General features: G+C 39.2%; 1 long non-coding RNA gene across 1 annotated transcript in view; it reads right to left on the bottom strand.

The window, feature by feature from the left end:
• The window catches only part of LOC141512507 (uncharacterized), a 38,309-nt gene extending 21,391 nt beyond the window's left edge, over positions 1-16,918 (bottom strand). Inside the window, exon 1 of the long non-coding RNA XR_012475521.1 lies at positions 14,506-16,918. This is a non-coding gene — a long non-coding RNA (uncharacterized LOC141512507). The remainder of the gene's footprint in view (positions 1-14,505) is intronic.
• Between the last annotated feature and the right edge of the window lie 431 nt (positions 16,919-17,349).

The raw sequence follows: 17,349 nt of genomic DNA, 5'->3' as shown, positions 1-17,349 counted from the left end.
GAACTCCTTAGGAAGGGGCAGCAAGGTGGCACGGTGGATAGAGCACAGAACCTGGAGCCAGAAGGATCTAAGTTCAAATTTGACCTCGGACACTTAATTACCTGGCTGTGTGATCTTGGGCAAGCCACACAACCCCATTGCCTTGCAAAAAACAAAACTAAAAAAAAATAACTCCTTAGAAAAAGGGAACCAATCTATCACTAGCCCTGCAAAGGACACTGTCTCCCTCCCATCCTGGAATGCTTTCATACAAGAACTGAGAGCAGAGATTCTGATCTTTGGGATTTTTATTCTCTGAATTGACCCTTAGACTGTGACTGAAGAGCTGATTGCCTTGTTGAGGGTGAGCAGTTATGTTCCAAGGCATGTATTAGTCTGATGCTTCCTTGATAATGCTCCTGTGTTGGGGTAGTCATTCATTGTCTCAAAGTCTCATAACTATCCTATGATAGAACTGTCTGAAATCTTAGGTACTGAAGGTCTAGACCATAATACCTGGCATCCAGAGTCAGGGACAGCTACATCCTTGACCACCCTTCTGATGCTTCTCTACGGGCTCAGGCAGACCTGAGTCACAGGTAGGAGACTAAATGTTATTGATGAGAGTATTCTTTATAGAAACAGGATCAGAAGAGAAAATTTGAAAATCTAGCATTGTCCAAGGGACAGAAGGGTTTCCTCACCATACATAGCTCCCATCTTCCTTGGCATTGATCCCCAAGATATTTCCATGTCTCCCTCAACCCAATGTCATCTACTCATCATTTAGGATGACTACGCTTCATTAAGCACTTGGGGGATTGTTGGCCAAGGTCACAGAGTCTCCCAGTTAGAACAGAACTCAGGTTAATATCCAGCCTAACATTTTGTCAAAATGAGAAGTTCCTCTGTCACATTTGGGACAAGTAACATCAGACTTGTTTGAAGATATCCAGTAAGAAGGGACTCCCTTCCAAGGGCAGCCTATTCTACTCTGGGACAGATCCAAGTGCAAGGAGTCCACATTACTTTTTTTCAAGTTACTCATGGTTCTTAGTTTTACTCTGTGGAACCAAATAGGGTAAAATGATGCTTCTCTAGGTGATAACTATTCAGAGACATGAGACAGTATTCAGGTCTCTCCTTTAGGGTCTCCCCTTTTCCCTTAACCAGTTAACATCAACTCCAGTTGATCCCATTAGAACTCAGTTTGAAATCCTCTCACCATGCTGATCACTTGTCTACTGTTCTTATGATAGTGTGGTATTCTCCTTTGTATGTTACTTTGGGTCTTCTCTCTCTCTCTCTCTCTCTCTCTCTCTCTCTCTCTCTCTCTCTCTCTCTCTCTCTCTCTCTCTCTCTCTCTCTCTCTCCCCTTTCTACTTTCTAGCTACCTAACTAGCTAGCTAACTCTGTCTCTCTCTCCTTTCACTCCTTTCACTTTCTTCATTTTAGGATTTGATTGGGAGTTCTCAAACATGACCACAAGGTGGCAGGATAACTCACAGAATCATAACATGATAGAATGTTAAAGCTTTAAGGAATCAAACATAGAAAATAGAATGTCAAGGGTCGACTTTGACCTATAACTTAGATTGCCAGAGCTGGAAGGGACCTTAGAACTTGGGATGTCAAGATATAAGAGATCTTAGAACTTAGAACAAAGAATTTCAGAGCTGAGGGGAACTTTAGAGCTTTAAGTTAGAGAATGTCAAAGCTGAGGTTGGAGGGAGAACAAAGGGATCAAGAATTTTTTAAGTGCCTACTATGTGTCAAACACTTTATAAATATTATCTCATTTGTTCAACCCTAAATGGATAGACTTTAGAACACAGAATGTCAGGGCTGTGAGGGGTTTTAGAACAAGAGGCACCTGAAGAAATCAGACTCTAAAGACCAGGTTGGTGAGCTGAGATTCAGACTTTATCCTTATGCAACCCAATGATCTTGAATTATAACCTACTTTATTCAATTGAGTACTGCTTTGATAAATAATCTATTTGTGAGGAAGAAACCTTGTAAAGGGAGATAACATATACACATAGTTACATGCAAAACAGATAAAGATTAATGGGAGGGGTACCCCTGGAAGGGATGTCCAAATGCATCATGTAAATTGTGGCTCTGGAGCTGTCTTAAAAAAAAAGAAAAACTAGGCAGAATATGACTAGAAAGGATAATGATCATTGCTAGAAAGGTTGTGGGAAATCTGGGACACTATTACATTGTTGGTGGAGCTGTGAACTCATCCAAACTTTCTGGAGAGAAATTTGGAACTACGCCCAAAGGGCAACAAAAATGTGCATGCCCTTTGATCCAGCAATACCACTACTGGGTCTGTACCCTGAAGAGCTGATGAAAAAGGGTAAAAACATCACTTGTACAAAAATATTCATAACTGCCCTGTTTGTGATGGCAAAGAATTGGAAATCAAATAAATGTCCTTCATTTGGGGAATGGCTTAGCAGACTGTGGTATATGTATGTCATGGAACACTATTGTTCTATTAGAAACCAGGAGGAATGGGATTTCAGGGAAGCCTGGAGGGATTTCCATGAACTGATGCTGAGTGAGATGAGCTGAAGCAGAAAAACACTGTACACCCTAACAGCAACATGGGGGTGATGATCAACCTTGATGGACTCGCTCCTTCCATCAGTGTAACAACCAGGGACAATTTGGGGGTATCTGCAATGGAGAATACCATCTGTATCCAGAGAAAGAACTGTGGAGTTTGAACAAAGACCAAGGACTATTACCTGTAATTTAGGAAAAAACTGATATCTTATTGTCTGATCTTACTAGCTCTTATACTTTTTATTTCTTCCTTAAGGATATGGCTTCTCTCTCATCACATTGAATTTGGATCAATGTACAACATGGAAACAATGTAAAGACTGGCAAATTGCCTTCTGGGTGGGAGAGGGGAGGGAAGTGAGATTAGGGGAAAAGTTGTAAAACTCAAAATAAATAAAATCTTTAAGTTAAAAAAAACTAGGCAGAGGTAAAGGAGGAGGGAGAAATTCCAGGCATGGGGGGGGAACAACCAACACATTGGCATGGAGATGGAATATGCAATATTATCTATGAGAAACATCAAGAAAAGTAGTTTGGCTTATTGGTAAAGGGTATGGCAGGGAAGTATGTGTGATCATCCGAAAAAGTAAGTTGGAACAATGACCAACCACAATTCTAAAGGACTCTTGATTTTGCTTGACTATATATTGAGAATGGATTCTGGTTTTCTTATCTCCTCAATGAATGGGAAAGTCCAGCAAAAAAATTTAGAACTGAAAATAAAACTGAATTGAATTTTTAAAAACAAAAAGAAGTTTGAAGTCAAGTTGTGAAATGTCAGGGGATTTTGTGTTCATCCTGGAGTACAGGAGAAACCCCCCAAAGAATTTTATCATGTGAATGATTCATATCCCAAGAAATGGGAACCAGGATGATGCTGGGGAAAAAAATCATTCTTGCAAAACCAGACATTAATCTCTCTCACCTGTAGCCAGAGGGAATTAGTGTGGTTCAATCCTTGATCACCATCTAGTGGCTTTATCCAATATAACAATACATTGGGCCAGAGACCTATCTCAACTGTAGGCAAGTCATTTAACCATTCTGAGACTCCATTTCCCAGTCTAGAAAATAAGGGAGTTAGATTTAAAGATTCCTTCCAGAAACTTCACAGGAATCTCAGGTTCTGTTGTTTGGGTTCATTCACATTTTCCCAATAAATGATAAATGAGCAATAACAATTTAAGACTAGAGTGTCCCCTGGTGGCTAGCCTAGATATAGGCTACATCAAAGAGAAGCTATTATCTATTTAAAAGCCCCTTCCTGGGGGCAGCTAGGTGGCGCAGTGGATAGAAACACTGGTCCTGGAGTCAGAAAGACCTGAATTCAAATCCAACCTCAGACACTTAATAATTGCCTAACTTTGACCTTCGGCAAGTCACTTAATCATATTGCCTTAAATGAAATTAAAAATAATATTAAAAAGCTCCTTCCGAGAGAAGGGGGACAGGGGGAAGAGGGGGATGTGAGTGATGGAGGAGAGGGTGGACCATGGGGGGGGGGGGGTGATCAGATATAACACATTTTCTTTTTTACTTCTTGTAAGGAGCTGGGATTGGAAAGCCTGTCCGGGACCATAGAACCAGATGGATGCTGGGCCTAAGGGGTGGTATGTGGGCTCAGAGCCTTTTGGCCCCAGGGCAGGGGATCTGTCTGCTGCACCACTCAGCGACCCTACAGCAGAGTCAGAGTGAAAGGAGAGAGAAAATAAAGCACATGGTAGTGAAGAAGTACGAATGGAGGGAGTTGCGGTCAGCAATGGCAACGGTGAAAAAATATGGAAGTAACTTTTGTGACGGACTTATCCTAAAGAATGTGATCCACCCGTGACCGAGCTGGTGGTGTTGGAACACAGACTGAAGCACATTTATTATTGTTATTATTATTATTATTATTTGGGGGGTAGTTGCAGGGCAAATGGAGCTGGGCGGCCTGCCTGGGTGATCGTTGGGTGTCTGGGGCCAGATTTGGACACAGGTGTTCCTGGCTCAAGAGCCAGTGCTCTGTCTGCCACCCAGCCACCTCTACTATCATTATTATTATTACTATTATTATTATTACTATTTTATTTTGGGTCTCTTTTTTTTGGTTTTTGCAGGGCAATGGGGTTGGGGTGGCTTGCACGGGATCACACAGCTGGGTGATTGTTGGGTGTCTGGGGCCAGATTTGGGCTCAGGTGCTCCTGGCTCCAGGGCCAGTGCTCCATCAGACGGCCACCTGGCTATACCTACAATTATTATTATTGTTATTAGTATTTTAATTTTAAGCTTAATGTTTTTCTTTCCCTTTTACTTTATCGCTCGTGCGGGCCTATATTTTTTGGAGGGAGGGTGTTAGGGTTACTCTTAAGCAAGAATATTTTAGGAATGTCTAAAAAACATCATTTGTACAAAATAAGAATAAGTAAATTTTAAAAAAAATTTTAAATAAATAAACAAAATGCTCCTTCCTGGTTCCTTGAGGTTAGCAAAGTTTTACCACTCTATTTTCTCACACAGAAGCATCATTAGAAGAAATATCCCCATTTTCAGAATAAGGGCATTGAAAGAGATTTAAAGTAGATTAGCAATATAAAGTGAATTAGCCATAGCCTATGTGTGAAGAGAACTCAGAGGAGTTGAGAGAAATGGGGAGGATGTAGAATATATCAATGAGGTAGTATAAGCAGGATTTGGGGGTGCTTGGATAGGAGAGGGAACAGAAAGGATGAAAAGAAGGCTCCGAGTTCTCAAGAATGTAACCATGTCTGATCCAATTAATCTGAGGAGCTCTTTAGCAGCCACCACCCACCCCAGGTATCCTGGACCACTTGGACCAGACATTTGCATCATTTCTGCCACCCACATACAGAAATCCTTATACTCCCAGGATATAAGACATGAATCAGAGAATGGGGTTCTTTATTCCTAATAGCAATTGAGAGTGGGAGAAAGACAGTGCTCTTCTGTGCTGAGAGGTGTGGTTACATTCTTGAGAAGTATCTAAAATGGTAACTGTGATAGTATACATTCACAGACACACACACACACACACACACACACACACACACACACGGAGAAAAACTGACAGAGTTCCTTCAACTCAACAGTTCTTGAAAGGTAGAGACGCTTTCATTTTTGTCTCTATATCCAAATCTGACATCTTGTCAAGAATGCAGGGGCCACTAGGTAGCACAGTGGATAGAGCACTGGCCCTGGAGTTAGGAGGACCTGAGTTCAAATCTGAACTCAGGCACTTAACAGTTACCTAGCTGTATGGTCTTGTGCAAGTCAATTAACCCCATTGCCTTGCAAGAACAAAAACATAAATTTTTACAAAATTGAATGACATAGTTTGGGTTCTTCTGGTCACTTAGTCATATGTTTATTGAGTAGGGATTTTTTTTTAAAACCTAAAGCATTTGCTAGGGATATGGAGGCAAAAATAAAGCCTGTCCTCAAAAAGTTTACATTCTAATAGAAGCTGAGAGAACTCTGCCCCTAAAGTTGACTCCATTCTACTTTTTGGTGTTGGAAAGAACAACACGTATACAGATAAATAAATTTGGAGAATATTTATTAATAAAATAAAGATGAAAAGTAAAATATATGGAGTAGATACAAAATAATTTCTGAAAGGAGAATGATGATAAATAAAATGGGAGAGGGGAAAATAAAAATTTGACTTTAGTAATAGACTCCTCAGCTAAACTTTTAAAAAGTTTCCAAGAGACTGTATACCAGTCATGGGGGGACTCCTAAAAATGGGATATGGAACCACAAGTAGGCTAGAATGTTTGGCTCTATGTTACAATCAAACTGGCCCAGTTAGCATTCCCCTTCTCAAATAATAATTCCCATATCTGTGTCCTTTTAGAATTTATTTTTTTTGATTATTTCCTCTTTCTCCGATCTCCCCCTCCTTATAAAAAGAAAGAAAAACAAAACCCTTGTAACAAATATGCATATTGAACCAAAATTCATCAGCCATGTCCAAAAATGTGTGTGTGTCTCAATATGCCTCTGAGCATCACCATGCTATTTCTTCAGTCCACTATTCCCTACCTGTGTGACCTTGTAAGTGTTACCTAAAACTCTGTGGGCTTTCATTTCCTCATTGGTAAGATAAGCTGATTGGACTAAAAGGACTCCGGAGTCCCTTCCAGCTGTTAGTCAATGATCCTATAATTTAGGTGTGAATGTACAACAAACTACTCAAACAGAAAGGAGAAATGGATGGAGAGTTGAAGAGATACTTCAAAAGTCTAAACCAGCAGTTGGATAGATAGTAATGATTAATGCTTTCTAGTATTTGGAAATCTGCTGAAGGTTTCTCTACTAAAAGATGGAAAAAAAATGTGAGTTTTTCTTGATCAAAAGGTGAAGAAGGTAAGGAGAGAAATCTGGGGTCTAGAGCTGATTCTAAGGGAGGAAATAGTGGAATCCTTTTTTTTTGTCTTTCTTTTATTATTTCTTTCTTTTTTCTTAATTTCTCCATCCCAATACTTTTACTATAGTAAAAGCAGAAGCAAGAGGTATATTAAGAATAATACTTATTTTGTATTCAAATGTCTTATTCCTATTACCAAGAGTAATGCTGATATTTCTGTCAATAAAACAACAGCATTTAAGTGCTTACTGTTAGTCATAGCCCTAAGATGTTTCTGAAGTTACTAGGAAAAGCAGAACAGTTCTTAGTAAGGCCTTTAAATCCTAATGGAGGCCACAATAGGTATTTTCAAAGATACTGACAAAGTATAAGGAAGTATCTTCTTTGGGTTTTTTTTTTTTAGATTTTTCAAGGCAATGAGGTTAAGTGGCTTGCCCAAGGCCACACGGCTAGGTAAATTATTAAGTGTCTGAGGTCAGATCTGAACCCAGGTACTCCTGACTCCAAGGCCAGTGCTCTATTCACTGTACCACCTAGCTGCCCCTTTGTTTTTAATTTTTTTAATTAAAGATATTATTTGAGTTTTATAATTTCCTCCCCCAATCTTACTTCCCTCCCCCCACCCCCCACCCCCACGGAAAGCAATCTATCAGTCTTTACTTTGTTTCCATGTTGTACATTGATCTAAATTGAGTGTGATGAGAAAGAAATCATATCCTTAAGGAAGAGACAAGAAGTCTAAGAGGTAACAAGCTCAGACAATAAGATATCTGGTTTTTTTTCAAAATTAAAGGGAATAGTCCTTGAACTTTGTTCAAACTCCATGGCTCTTTATCTGGATACAGATGACACTCTCCTTTGCAGACAGCCCAAAATTGTTCCAGATTGTTGCACTGATAGAATGAGCGAGTCCTTCAAGGTTGAACATCACCCCCATGTTGCTGTTACGGTGTACAGTGTTTTTCTGGTTCTGCTCATCTCACTCAGCATTAGTTCATGCAAATCCCTCCAGGCTTCCCTGAATTCCCATCCCTCCTGATTTCTAATAAAATAATAGTGTTCCATGACATACATAATACCACAGTTTGCTTAGCCGTTCCCCAATTGAAGGACATTTACTTGATTTCAAATTCTTTGCCACCACAAACAGGGCTGCTATAAATATTTTTGTACAAGTGATGTTTTTACCCTTTTTCATCATCTCTTCAGGGTATAGACCCAGTAGTGGTATTGCTGGGTCAAAGGGTATGCACATTTTTGTTGCCCTTTGGGCATAGCTCCAAATAGCTTTCCGGAAGGGTTGGATGAGTTCACAGCTCCACCAACAGTGTAATAGTGTCCCAGATTTCCCACAACCCTTCCAACAATGATCATTATCCTTTCTGGTCATATTGGCCAGTCTGAGAGGTGTGAGGTGGTACCTCAAAGAAGCTTTAATTTGCATTTCTCTAATGATTAATGATTTAGAGCAATTTTTCATGTGGCTATGGATTGCTTTGATCTCCTCATCTGTAAATTGCCTTTGTATATCCTTTGACCATTTGTCAATTGGGGAATGGCTTTTTTGTTTTAAAAATATGACTCAGTTCTCTGTATATTTTAGAAATGAGTCCTTTGTCAGAATCATTAGTTGTAAAGATTGTTTCCCAATTTACTACATTTCTTTTGATCTTGGTTACAGTGGTTTTATCTATGCAAGCTGGTTTTTGGTGATGTTCTCCAACTCTTCCTTAGTCATAAACTGCTCCCTTTTCCATAGATCTGACAAGTAAACTAGTCCTTGATCTTCCAATTTGCTTGAAGTATTGTTTTTTTTATGTCTAAGTCCTGTAACCATTTGGATCTTATCTTGGTAAAGGGTGTTTTTTAGGTGTTGGTCTAATCTAAGTTTCTTCCATACTAACTTCCAATTATCCCAGCAGTTTTTCTCAAAGAGGGAGTTTTTATCCCAATAGCTGGACTCTTTTGGGTTCATCAAACAGCAGAATACTATAATCGTCTCCTGCTTTTGCAACTAGTCTATTCCACTGATCCACCACTCTATTTGTTAGCCAATACCAAACAGTTTTGATGACTGATGCTTTATAATATAATTTTAGACCAGGTAGGGCTAAGCCACCTTCTTTTGCACTTTTTTTTTTCATTAAGCTCCTGGAAATTCTTGACTTTTTATTTCTCCATATGAATTTACTTATAATTTTTTCTAACTCATTAAAGTAATTTTTTGGAATTTTGATTGGTAGTGCACTAAACAAGTAGTTTAGTTTCGGTAGAATTGTCACTTTTATTATATTAGCTCTACCTATCCATGAGCAGTTGATGTTTGCTCAGTTATTTAAATCTGATTTAATTTGTGTGAGAAGTGTTTTATAATTGTTTTCAAAAAGTTTCTGAGTCTGTCTTGACAAATACACTCCCAGGTGAAATAGTGGAATCCTTAACAGAGATTAATGATCCCTGCTTTTACAAGATCCTTTGCAAATTTCTAGAAGGTATTATTAGTGATTACCTTAAAAAGGAAGGAATGAAATATCAACAAGACTTTATCAAAAGGAAATCATGCCTGATTACAATTTCTTTTCTTCCTTCCTTCCTTCCTTCCCTTTACTTCTTTCTTTCTTCTTTCTTCCATGCTCCTTTCTTTCTTCTTTCTTTTCTTTCTTTCTTTCTTTCTTCCATGCTCCTTCCTTCTTTGTCTTCACTTCTTTCTTCCTTCCTTCCTTCCTTCCTTCCTTCCTTCCTTCCTTTCTTTCTTTCCTTCTTTCTTTCTTCCATGCTCCTTCCTTCATTCTTTGTCTTTGCTTCTTTTTCTTTCTTCTTTTCTTCCTTCCTTTTATCTTTGCTTCTTCCTTTTTTCTTTTTCTTCCTTCTATCCTTTCTTTTCTTTTACCAATTACTAGATTAGTAAATTAGGGGAATGCAATAAAGTTTTCTAATATTTGAGTAAAACATTAAACAAATGTTTCATACTATTCTTATTCTTTTAAAAGATGGAAAGATATGAGCCATATTACTTTAGTTCATTTAACTCAAGTTATATGTATTTGGAACTGTTTGTATCCAAAGATTAATCATTAACAGTCCATCAGCCGGGAAGGAGATCTCCAGGGAAGTATCTCAGAGATATGAGCTTGGCCCTGAGCTGTTTAATGTTTTGATCAGTGATGTGGATAGCATAAGGTACATGCTTATCAAATTTAAAGGTATCACCAGACTGGGAAGGAAAACTAATAGCATAAAAGATACAGAAATATTCTTTTCTGTCTAATCTATTGGTCTAAATCTAAGAAGATAAAATTAATAGGAATAAACAAAAATTTCTGACACTTGCTTTCAAAAAATAAATTTCAGAAATACAAGATGGGAAAAATTTTATTTCTGTAAAATATCTGAGGATTTTAGCAGGCTCCAGGTTCATATTAACAATAAGATATGAATTAAAAAGAACTAATGAAATCTTAAACTGCAGTGAGAGGAATAGCATCAAAAGATGCTGATTGTCCTGTTATATTATGCCCTGATGAGACCACACCTGGTATATTGTGTGGAATTCTTGGGGTCATATTGTAGAAAGGATGTTAAAAAGCTGAGGAGAATTCAGTAAGCCATTAAGTTAACAAAGGACCCTAAGTTCAAAAGTATTGGGATTACCCTCATCAAAGATCATCAAGAAAATCACCAACATCCATATTCAAATATTAATGAAAATAGCAAATGAACCCTATTTTACATTACACAGTACTCTATGGAATTAGCATGCTAGTCATCAAAGATACAATATCAAAGTAGCAGTTTGAAATCAGATCAGGAAATAATATCAATGAATTTAAAAGCATCAGCATATAGTTTGCATATAGAAGTGATTTAAACTCTCTTATAAACACATTCAACAATGAAATTCATCAATAGACAAAATGCATAATAACATGTTAATTGTAGCATCAACTAAGGAATGAAATCAAAATAACTTCCCATCTTCAGAAAATTAATGCTTATGAAAGAAAAAAATGTTGAAAATAACATGGTGTCCCCAAAATATTCCTCAGGAAACAACTCCAGATGTCAAAATGTCAAAATAGATCTTTCACAAAGACTACCAAAGTCTAAAAAAAAAAGAAATCCAAATACCTTCAGCCAGAGGGGGGAAAAAATATTGGAAATCAATTTAAAACCAGATTGAACCAAAAACAAATAAAGACTGATACCTGGCATACCAAAACCTGAAGGAAAACCTCAAGTCTGAAGCAATGATTCTAATTTAAATTGTGAGTTCAGCAAAGTTTTTGAAATTTTAAATTTAAAAGGTGACGTCATAAAAGTAGTTTATTTTATTTTAAGGTTCTGCAAGGTAATGGGGTTAAGTGGCTTGCCCAAGGCCACACAGCTAGGTAATTGTTAAGTGTCTGAGGTCGGATTTGAACTCAGGTACTCCATACTCCATACTCCTGACCAGTGCTATATCTACTGCGTCACCTACCCACTCATCCACCTAGCTACCCCTAAAGTAGTTAAAAAAAAAAAACAACTGAAATAACCAGCCTCTGAAAATTAAAAACCTGCAGTGATAGACAAATGAAGTTCAAAGGCCAGGTCCAAAGCTAAGCAGACTGAAATTGCTACTGAAGCTACCATAGTTTTTCTAAAAATGCAATGGATAAAACATTCAACAATTTTTAGAACCAGAGCTAAAATTCTAAAATTCAAAAAAAAATCATAAAAAGAAAGAAAAAAATTAATGCAATAGAAGTAACCAGGAATCATTAAAGCAAAAAAGTTCCTATGTTGACATGTAGACAAGCTCCCCCCTTGTGAAATAGACATGTGGTTGGTTGCTATATAAAATAATATCCAGCATTTATATACCATTTTGAGATTTGCAAAGAATTAAATATATATGCTATCTTATTTGATCCTCAGAATAATCCTATGAAGGTGGTTCTATCATCATACCCATTTTAAAGAAAGGAAAGCTGATGCTGAGAAAAATGAAATGATTTATCCAGGGTCACACAACTGGTAAGGCTTTGATGCCTTCCTTGAACTCAGGTCTCTTCTTTATTATTTCTAAATGCAATGTTCTTGCCCATTGAGCTATCTACCTGCTTAATAGAACAATGTATCTAATGTCTAACACAATTATAATATAATAATGTGATATGATGCAATCTAATACAATTGCTTATATATAAGAGAGCAGAATGATTCATTTGTGGCTTGGATAGATATCTAATCTTGGATTTGTCCCACATTTTATCCTTTGAAAACAGCAATTCCCACATTTGTTGCTAGATTGAAGAGTACATCTCTGGGAGGAAGATATAAAGTCTCCAGTGTAGCATGACTGCCAGTCCATTAATGTCCTCATTCTACACTCCCCAACCGTGATCTCTGATGAGTGCCACTAAATACTTCTCTAGGATGAGTGTTGTTGCTTCCTTATCTGGCTATAGTCACCTTACCTCCATCTTGACGTCAGTTGCTATCCTGGTCTAAGGTACTTTTATGCACTTTCAGGGGAAAAAAAAAGAGCTAAAATCCCATGAAAATTGGTATGTTTGGCTCAAGATACTGCCATCTCTCAAGCAAGATACCAGTTGCAGGAACCAGATTCTTATTTCTTCTTACCACCTTGATTGGATTCCATAGTTGGCTGTTATTCCAACAGGCATTGCCAAGTGCTACTACTCCAAGATACTATTGCCAATCCAAAGCTGAAAGAAGAGAAATCCTCCTCTCTACCCCTCCTCACTTAATGCAATTTCCAAGAGACATAAGAGGAAAAGTGAAGACTGAATTCTTAAGTGCTTATTTCTTCTATAGCTGGAGGAATCTCTTTCAAAATGTTGCCAGCCTATTTCTTTTAATGAAAAAGTCTGCAATTTGGGAAAGCAAAATTCTATCTTGATGACTCTCAACAAAATATCTCTCATCCATTCATTAAAACTATTCAAGATTCATTAAGAGTTCTTTATTAGTAATATGTTGCAGGTTGGTCTCAGTCACCACATACCCCTCTCTATGACCTTCTAGGAAATATTTAGGTGAGACTCCCTTTTAATCCCTCACACAATGCAGTGTCCATATAGCAGCAGTGGTAGAATATTGGTATTAAAAAGATGAACCTTTATTTCTGGGAAAAGTTTGGGGTCATTAAAGGAGCTTTGAAATTTCCTGCAGGCACTCCCACTCACTTTCCTCCCTCTAATTGATTCTATTTGTCCTGTCTGTCCTAAATATATGGAGACATAAATATATTTTATGGGTTATTTGCTATATGCTGTTATATACAGCATATCACAATCTAGGCAACAAATATTCTCCATCCACTTGGCAGTTTCTGTGTGGATGATCAGGCCAGACTCTTTTAGGAAGATATAGATCTCTATGAGAAAGCTTTAATGTTCTGAAGCACATTATGATGAGCATATCACATACAAACAGGAATATCTGGGAAGGTCTTTTTCCTATAATGTCATGGCAAATGCTTTTGATGATCATTTGTGATTTGGATGGTGTCTATAATCAATCTTATGAAGCTAAACCACTTTTCTTGTTAAAGTTGTATTCTAAACCTAGTGTTGTCCTTAACTGTTGTCCTCTTCAGGATATCAGATCCTTTCTGGAATCTTATGGATATTTTTCAGTCTGTCAAAATCCTATGTAAATTGTGACCTCTAAAAACTGAACACAGTCCTTTACATGTGATCTGAGCAGGATAAAGGACAAGAAAACTTCCTTTTCTGGGTCTTTCTCAAAGCAGATACAACTCCTTTTTCAAGTTCTTAAAAGCATTTTCTTTTTTTTTAATCTTTTAAAAATACTTTATGTATTTATTTTTCCAACTACATGTAAAGATAGTTTTCAGCAATCATTTTTGCAAGATTTTGAGTTCCACATCATTTCTCTCCCCTTCCTCCCCCTGACAGAAGGCAATCTAATGTAGATTATACACATATAACTATGTTAAACATAAATCCATATTAATCATATTGCAGAAACAACACTTGAAGAATGGGAATACTGTTTTACCCACAATATCACTTTGTGGCAAATAGATCATGAATCATTTTAGAGTTCCCACTTTACAAAAAAGGGAAGTGAAAGACAGTTTTCAGAGTGCAAATCCATTTTTCTCTTCTCTGCAGCTTTCATAGTGTTTGCCCATTGCATAAACCCAACTTGGAGAAGGAAGGGAGTTTGGACCCCTTGAGCTTTTGTGTGTGAAGTGGGTGGGATGAATCTAAGAAAAATGGGAAAATCAACATAAGGGAGAGAAGAGTCAGAATTGTTAGTAGAAACCCTTGCACTATAGAACTCAAAGCAGGATCAAAGAACAGAGTACCAGGAGAGACTTGGAACATAAACATACAATGTCAGAGAGAGAGACCTTACAATCTAAAACACAGACTATCAGAACTGAGAAGGACCTTAGAACATAAAACATAAAATGTAAAAATTGAGAGGGAGCTTTAAACATATAACAGAGAATTTCAGGACTGGCTTCCTACTGACTTGAGGGTCAAAAATAAATTTCTCAGTTTATCTTTTAAAATCCTGTGCACACTAGCCCCCATCTGACCTTCCAGTCTCATTGTATGTTACTCTCCTGCTTTCAGCAATCCAGTCACACTGACCTTCTCTCCCCTCTTCTGTCTTTCTCTCCATCCTCCTTCTCTGTGCTTTTGATAGACCATGTCAGATTCCTTCTTTTCCTTTAAGATAAAACTTAGGCACAATCTTATGTATAAACTATTTCCTGTCCTCCCTCCCAAACTTCTTGTGTTGATTTAGATACTTTGCATATATTTATATTTATTTTCACATATGTGAAAACACACATGTATGAGTGTTAAATATGTACATATATGACTGTCTCTCAGTCACAGACAGACTACCCTATATTTAATGATGTCATTTTGGTTTTCTTTTTTTTTTAGGTTGTTTTTTTTTTGCAAGGCAAATAGGGTTAAGTGGCTTGCCCAAGGCCACACAGCTAGGTAATTAAGTGTCTGAGACCAGATTTGAACCCAGGCACTCCTGACTCCAAGGCCAATGCTTTATCCACTATGCCACCTAGCCACCCCTCATTTTGGTTTTCTTCAAGAACAAAGGACACCAACCAATCGACCTTGGAATATCAACCACAAAATGTCAGAATGGGTAGAAACACCGAGACACAGAATAAGGACTGTCAAGACGAAGAGGGTCTGAGAATACAGAACACAATTTCTCTGATCTGGGAGGGACCCCAGAAAGCAACATGTCAGAGTGCCAAAAAAGATCTGGTTTCAGTTTGTTCTCCGATGGCATGGTTGTGTTACCAAGGGCAAATCACTTAATTTTTCTGAGTCTTTGTTTCCTCATCTATCTACTGAAGATGATAATTGTCTCTTTTCACAGTCTTCATTGCTAGAAGTGAATGAAGTGGTACCCATAGAGTGCTTCCTAAATGTCACCCATGATCACCCACTCCGAGGCCTTTACTTTATGGATGGAGAAGCTGAAATCTATAGAAGATGAGTGGATGAGTCATTTGTCCAAGTTTATGAATCAAATTGATGGCAGACCTGGGACCAAAACTCAGGTCAACTGCTGGTGTGCCACCTCCATTTATAGAAGGCTGAGTCATGTCCTTTCAAGCTGGGCCTGAAAGGAGAGCTTTTTGCCATTTTTGGTTTCTGTTTCCTTAGAATGGTTGTCATAAGTGGTCCAGGACTAAGATTTCCATTAAAGAACAGAAAGCCCCCTACTCATCCTGAACTCAGTTCTCTAACTAAAAACCACTGGTAGGTAATGATTGCTGTGATTGTCCATCCTGGCCCCTCCAGAAGCCCCTTGCTCAAATCTATCAGAAAGTTGTTTCCCCCTCCCTCTGGGGAAATAAAGATCAGTACAGCCTTCCAGTTTTGCACTCTTCTCTTCTTTTTTATCCAATAAGAAAGGGGGGGAAAATCAGAGTCATACAAAACTGGAAGGAATTGGGCTGGATTAGAGGTAGTGAGAATCTTGTCACTTGGAAGTGATTCAGTAAGAGACTGAATGAACCTGCCCAGAATGTTTTGGGGGGAAACTCCTGAATCAGGAAAGAGGCTGAAATGATGATGATGATGATGATGATGATGTTTGTCTGTCATTCTGGAAGAAGATCATGACAACAAAAATGTGATCCCATAACTTGTCCAGAATCATCTGGAACCAGTGACTAGATAGGAATCAGGACAACTGAAGTGATGGAGTGATTGAACTAAGATGATGCTTAAATGCCCTTTCCATCTCCAAAATTCTATCATTCTATCATTCCAAGAGAATAGAATTCTCTGATAATAAAATTCTATCATCTTGGAATTCTGAAAATCTAGGATTCTAATATTTCATGAGCTCACAGGCTTGATCTTTACCACCCTTCAGGGAGATCCGCGTTTGTATTACTACTCCCACCCTTTAAGTAGCTTCCTGGGGAAATTTCTATATGGCAAAAGCTGAAGCCCAGAGAGGTTAACAGATACCCAAGGTCACACAGCAAGCTTATATCCGAACCGGAACCAAATTCAAGTCTCCAGATCCTCATTCCTGCTATTCCCTGCCACCATCCCCCCCCCCCCAAAAAAATCATAAGAGGTGGACGGTGAGAAGAGGAATAGAAAATGAAGAGATTAGAAAGGAGTAGAGAAAGCAGAAGACCCGAAAAGAGAAAGATTAAAGCAGCGCAGACAGACAGACACTGAAGATGGACAGGGAGAAAGAAAGACTGGAGGAAAACTGCACTAGCCTGGACACGATCATCTGGGGGCAAGGTGGCAGCCCTGACCTCTCCAGGTTAGTCGAGGCAGCACCAAGGCGGATCTCCAGGCTCGGGAGTGGGGTGCCTGCGGAAGGACTTCAGATTGCCACGGGAGGGGGACGGAGTCGCCCGCATGGGAGGGCGTCCCCACCTCCCGCACTGAGAAGAGACCCCGGCCCCCCCAAAAGCGTAGGATTGCCTGCTAGAACAAAGGCAGAGCGCGGGGGTGGGGGTGGGGTTTGGGGGGCGGGGAAAGTGAGGGAGGGGGTCAAGGGGGAGGGAGAGCCATCCCAGACCCCCCCCCATTATCGCTCCGCACAGGCGGGCTGTGCGGGCCGATAAGCAGGGCCCGCCTGCAGATGGTTCCTTATCAGCCCCCCGCAGGAGGCGCGGGCAGACAGTGAGCGCGGGCCGTGCCAGGCCGAGATTAGAGCCCCGGGAGAGTCATTAACAATCCCCAACCGCGGGCAGCCTGGCCCCGGCCCCAAGGCCGCCTCCAACCCGGCTCAGCCGAGCAGGTGGAGAGGAGCGATAAGGCTGGGGGGGGGGGGGCTGCAGGAGAGGGGATCGGGGAAGGGGGGCGTCCCCGCCGGGGCTGGGGGAGCTCTTTGTAAGCATAGGCAAACCGGGAACCCCCAGGAC

The sequence above is a fragment of the Macrotis lagotis genome, chromosome 2 (genome assembly GCF_037893015.1).
Source record: "Macrotis lagotis isolate mMagLag1 chromosome 2, bilby.v1.9.chrom.fasta, whole genome shotgun sequence".
Taxonomy (NCBI): Eukaryota; Metazoa; Chordata; class Mammalia; order Peramelemorphia; family Peramelidae; genus Macrotis; species Macrotis lagotis.
This window is presented reverse-complemented; position numbering and strand designations above follow the sequence as displayed.